Source organism: Orycteropus afer, unplaced genomic scaffold (assembly GCF_000298275.1).
Source record: "Orycteropus afer afer isolate SDZICR_OR568_19922 unplaced genomic scaffold, OryAfe1.0 scaffold00735, whole genome shotgun sequence".
NCBI classification, from domain to species: Eukaryota; Metazoa; Chordata; class Mammalia; order Tubulidentata; family Orycteropodidae; genus Orycteropus; species Orycteropus afer.
This window is the reverse complement of record NW_006922322.1, coordinates 484,527-490,853: the sequence shown is the minus strand read 5'-3', so window position 1 is coordinate 490,853 and position 6,327 is coordinate 484,527.

The following is a 6,327-nucleotide window of genomic DNA, read 5'->3' as shown; positions in this document are numbered from 1 at the left end:
TTATGAGACCATGCAGAAAAATATTAAACATTTTTAAGAAAATTTACTAAATCTTGATTTAAACAGAGGAAATCTGTGGCACTGGAATGATAATATTTTCCCTTCTGTTTTCTACTTCTGAGATTAACAATATGAAACTCCATTTTTAGCAGTTGTGGCCAGAGACACAAGTTTCCCTGTCCTACCAGTACTTGCTCTGGGATACCAATGGTGCAGACAGATGCTTACCAGAAATACCAGATATCTCCCCAATAAAAGCAATTAGCATTTCTCTTTCCCTCTACTTTACATTGAAGAGGTTATATTTCAGTTGATTATGGCTGAGAAGTCTGCGGCTCCTTTTCTCCATCCAGTCCCCTCCCATCAGATGGAGTGTCTACTGAAAAATGCATGTCTAGGATATGGTTTTCCAAATTATCTTTAACCAATCTCTCTCATAAGGTGGTGGTTTCATGTTGCAATCACCAGAAGTTTTTATTTGAGCCAGCACTGTGCTTTTCAAGAGAGAATTGGACCACTATACCTACCCCAGTCCCCATAGCATTAGCTAACGATACTACCCACAAAGAGAGACAGACCGTAACGATTAAGAGTCCTAACACCCTCCCAAGAGGAAAAGACTTTAGTTGGAATACAACACGGAGAAGTTCAAATGTTAAGGTATGCTTATAAACAGTATGATTTGGAGACTTCCATTAAAATGGAGGAATAGGCAGACAGGTGACACAGACCGTCTTCAACAGAGAAAAGAAAAACTAAGTGACAGATACAGAAGATAATTCTGGAGCCCTGAGCTTTGAAGGGAACTATACATAAGTGGATTAAGCACCAACTAGTGAAAAAACCTGAATGAAAACACTGAGTACAGAGATGATCAGAACTGCAGACTGTCTGCTACTCTGACAGGACCAACAGCCTGAATATTTCCAAGTGGTTCTGGGACCTGAGATTGACCTAAAGATCATCCCTGGTCACCAAGGGCTGCAGGGACAGCTATGCTGGTGGCCTATGACTAGGAAGGGAAACAGCAAGGAGAGAGATGTTCTGAGCTGTTGACTTTCTGCTGTCTGGAGGGTGCAGCCAATTTGATTGTTTATAAGCAGTGGCCATTTTGTATATTTAAAGTTACCAACAGTGCAGTCATTTTGAATCTTTACAAGTGGCAATCAGTTTAGATTTCATAGTGATAGAAATCTCATTCAGATTTCAGGGACCTAAGAATAGGCTCCTTTTGCCAAGAGTGGCAGGGAGATACAAGATGTTGACAATAGGAAAGGAGACAGGTGGTTAGTGTATAAGTGCTGCCAACTAGTGAATAGAGGAGCACAGCATAGTACCCTGCTTTTATAGATAACATACAACAAAATAAAGAAAATGAAAATCATGGGCAAGTCTCTCCAACATGCAATCACCAATTAAATATAAACACAAAAATGTCACAATGCATCGGCGACAACAGAGCATCACAGTCCACACAAAGAAGCAAGATAAAGCAGGAGAAACAAGGGACCAGGATACAGACCCAAAACACATTCCTGAGGAAGACACAGCATTGGAACTCCCTGATAAGGAATTCAAAAGAATTATATGTAAGTATCTTCAAAGGATTGAAAGACAGACCAAAGAAAACACAGAAAAAACTTAGAAGAATTTCAGAAGGAAATACAAGAACAAAATGACAAAATAAATGAAAAATTAGAAATGATTCAAAATCTACAGATAGAAATGCAGAAGATTAATAGTAAATTGTCAGAGACAGATAACACACTGAAAGTGCAGAGAAGTAGAATTGGTGCAATGGAAGACAGAATTAATGAGATTGAAGATAAATAACTGAATATTTCTTCGGAAAGGCTTCAGTCAGAAAACGAATCAAAACAAAATGAAGAAAGCCTAAGGTTCATGTGGGATGTCATCAAAAGGAATAATCTATATGTCATTGCAATTCCAGAACAGGAAGAGAACAATAAAACCACTGAGAAAATTGTCCAAGATTTTTTGGAAGAAAACTTCTCTGATACAATGAAAGATGAGAGTATATACATTCAGAAATACAACGAACCCCAAACAGGACAGACCCCAAAAGAAAATCACCCTAGCATATCATCATCAAAATTACCAAAACCAAAGACAAAGAAAGAATCATGAGAACTGCATAGTAAAAATGAAAAGTTACCTACAAGGGACAACCAATAAGACTAAGCTCAGATTTCTCAACAGAAACCATGCAGGCGAGAAGATGGTATATATAAAACACTAAAAGAGAAAAATTTCCAACCAAGAATTATGTACCAGCAAAATTGTCCCTCAAATATGATGGTGAAATTAGGGTATTTCCAGGTAAGCAGAAATTAACTGAATTTTTTAAAACCAGACCACCCTTATAAAAGATACTAAAGAGAGTCCTTTGGACAGAGAAGCTACAACAGCCAACAACAACTGACCATTAACACACATGATGATATAACCCAGAAACCAACCCAGCTATGGAAGTATCCAGAATAAAGAAGACTACAAGATTGTACACAGGGAACCAGAGACATCAATTGACAAAGGAGGACAATTACAAAGCAAAAAGAGGGAAAAAAAAACCTGCATCATTACAGAATTTCTAGATGGCAGGGATGTCAAGATAACTACAAGATAGAACAAACTGTTCTAAACTTGGGGAAAAAAACTATAAATCACAGGGTAACCTCAAAAATAATGATAAACCTTCACATCAAAATAAAAAAGAGGACCAGCACAAATGTTTAGCAAATACTAAAACAACAGCAACAAAGGAAGTCATAACATGATTCATAAACAAAATTAGCTCAGCACAGAAAATTATATGTAAAAAAGAAATTGACACCACAAAGGAGCACATAACAAAAATGACAGCAACAAATTCATATTTGATGATTATTACATATCTGGCAAGAGACTTATCTCTAAGATTTATAGAAAACTCCAAAAGAATTAACAATGCAATTGAAAAATCGACAGAAGACATGAATAGACACTTCACCAAGGAGGATATTCAGGTAGCCAGCTAATACATAAAGAGATGCTCACAATCATTGGCCATCAGAGGATTAAAATCAAAACAAAAATGAGATACTGTTCACCCCTGAACTGATGGCAAGTTTCAACAAGACAGAAAATAACAAATTCTGGCTGGGGTGTGGAGAGATTGGGACTTTCATACACTGCTGGTGGACTGTGATGTAATGCAACCACTGTGAAAAGCCTTATGGCAATTCCTTAAGAAGCTGGAATTTGAGATACTATTTGACTCAGTAATCCAATTTTAGGTATATATCATAGAGAGGTGAGAGCCAGGACTAGAACAGATATATGCACGTTCATGTTCATCACAGCATTATTTACAATAGCAAAAAGATGGAAACAACTCACGTGCCCATCAGTGGAAGAGTGGATGACCAAACTATGATACATACACATAATGGAATGCTATGCAGCACTAAAGAATAATGTAGAGTCTGCAAAACACCACATAATATGGATTAACTTGGAGGACATTGTGCTGAGTGAAATAAGTCAATCACAGAAGGACAAATATAGTATTAGTTCATTGTTGTGGAGGGTCAAGGAAAGATTTATACATGGAGGGAACTTTTCTTTGTTGGTTGCCCATGTTGGGAGGGGAGGAGAGGGAACACTGAAAAAAAATTCATTGACCCATGTCACTTTAGTTTTGTGTATTTCACTGTACATAAAATATATTTCAATAAAATGAATTAAAAAAAAATGAAAAAAGACCATTTGGGAGTAAGAAATTAAGGGGTAACTGGTAGCTCTGTGATAGCAACAAACTAAACATTAGGCCTGATAGTTTAACACTGCAAATCGTGTAAAGAAGCATTTATGATTATTTCTCATGTGATCAAAACAAACCTCAAAGACAACCCTCAACCTTGACCCCAGTGAAGGGGCTAGAATTTGTTTGGATCAAACTGTGGGACAATTTTTGTGCCATTATTGTAAACAATAAAGCAAACAGCATGTTGTTAGTGAAGCCTATCAGCTGTGTATGATACCAAAAGATGCAGACAGATACTTAACAAAGATATCAGAGAAAGATACAGTCAAATAAAGCTCTGATAAAAACATTGCCATAAAAGAGTTAGAAGTACACTAATGAAGAAAACCAGTAATGGTAAGTAACTAAGAAGGTTCATATAGCAAACTATATAAATAGATACTTGCTCTTCTTTCTGCACTCATATTATTTAAAAGAAATGAGTATCTATAAAATTATCATTATAAAATATATTGTTAGGTTGAAACATATATAAAGGTAATATGCATATAAATAGCACAGAAAAAGGGAATAGAACTGTGTAAGTAATGTTTCTACTTTCCATTTTTTGTTAGTATTAATTTAGTATAAAATTGATATACATTCTGGTAAGGAAACCTAGACTTAGCCCTAAAAAGGAAATGAAAGCATGTATAATGAAAAAAGATAAAATAAGGAATTATTATGTTACACTAGTGCAGTGTAGTAAATTACATAGGGTGGCTTTTCTAGCCATAAGTCTTTGTAAACTCTGTGGTGAAATTTGCCATGAGCAACTGAGGAGTTCCTGATTGCTAAAGTTATCCACTTGGGGTATTTCTGTTGCACTAGCAGGAAGAAATCTGGGAAGTTCTCTCTCTCTCAAGTGCATAGAATTCTGATGTTGGGATTGGTTAGTGGTCACTCTGCCAGGCTCAAAAGGAGCCCTCCTAGAGGTCAAAGGAATCTCTCACTGCCAGCTGGGAGATAGGAGAGACACGTGCCATGGGGAGAGATGTGAGAGATATCCACTGCTGGGAGAAAAGTGAGAGACATAGCTGCTGGGAGAGACATGCACTGCTGAGAGAGACTGAGAGAGACTGTTGGCTGAGAGATGGCTGGCTACCAGAGACTGAGTGCATTTCTGAACTTGAATTGTAGCCTCTTGCTTCTCTAATAAACCTCATAATCTGTGAGTTCTGTGTGGCCACTGCAGCAAATTATCGAACCCAGCAGAGGGGTGGTACATGCTGTGGGAGAAATAGTAGGGGTCAGGGTTGGTGAAAGGGCTAGAAAGAGGCAGCATGTCTAGCCTTGCAGGGATAGTCCTTGGGCTACTGATGGTGATTCTGTCTTCTTCTTGTGGGGTTAGAGGAGGTCAGAAGATGAGGCCTCCATTGACTCTTTGGCAACTAGGAAAACAATTTAAAAGGAAGAAATTTCCTTTTAATTTAAATCCTTTTAATTTAAAAGGAAGAAAAATAAAGGAGGAATAGAGGAACAGAAAATTATAAGATATATAGAATGATATATAGGCAGATATAAATTCAATATGAATAAAGATGTTAACTATTTATCGATTAAAAATTTAAAATAAAAAGCAGAGATTATTCAACTGGATTGAAAAAAAAATGATACAACTGTGTGCTCTAAATTCTTTCAGTAAAAAAAAAATGTTATCAGATATAAAGATTTTTATAATGATAAAAGGGTCAATCCATAAGAGAAATTTAACAATTATAAACACGTATGTACCAAGCAACTGAACCTCAAGCAATATGAAGTAAAAACTGACAGAAAAATGAAGTAAGACCCTTCTCTCACACCATATGAAAATTTATTACAAGAGGATCATAGACCTAAATATAAGAACTAAAAGTATAAAATCTTTGAAAAGTATGTTGTTGTTGTCGTTAAGTGTCATCGAGTCGTTTCTGACTCAGCGACGCGATGCACAGCAGATCAAAACACTGCCCGATCCCGCGCCAGCCACACAATCCCTGCTATACTTGAGCCCATCATTGTAGCCACTGTGTCAATCCATCTCGTTGAAGGCCTCCCCCTCTTTCCTTGACCCTCAACCCCACCAAGCATGACATCCTTCTCCAGGGAATGGTCCCTTCTGACAACATGACCAAAATAGGTGAGACAAAGTCTGGCCATTCTTGCTTCCAAGAAGCATTCTGGCTGCACTTCCTCCAGGACAGATCTGTTAGTTCTTTTAGCAGTCCATGGTACTTTCAGCATTCTTCGCCAGCACCACAACTCAAAAGTATCAACTCTTCTTCGGTCTTCCTTATTCATTGTCCAGCTCTCACATGCATATGAGGCGATTGGAAACATCATGGCTTGTGTCAGGCGCACCTTAGTCCTCAAGGAGATATCCTTCCTCCTCAGCACTTGATACAGTTCCTTCACAGTTGACTTTCCCAATGCTACACGTCGTCTAATGTCCTGACTGCTGCTTCCGTTGGCATCGATTGTAGAACCAAGCAACGTGAATCTTTTGACAACCTCAATCGTCTCTCCATTATAAATGGAGA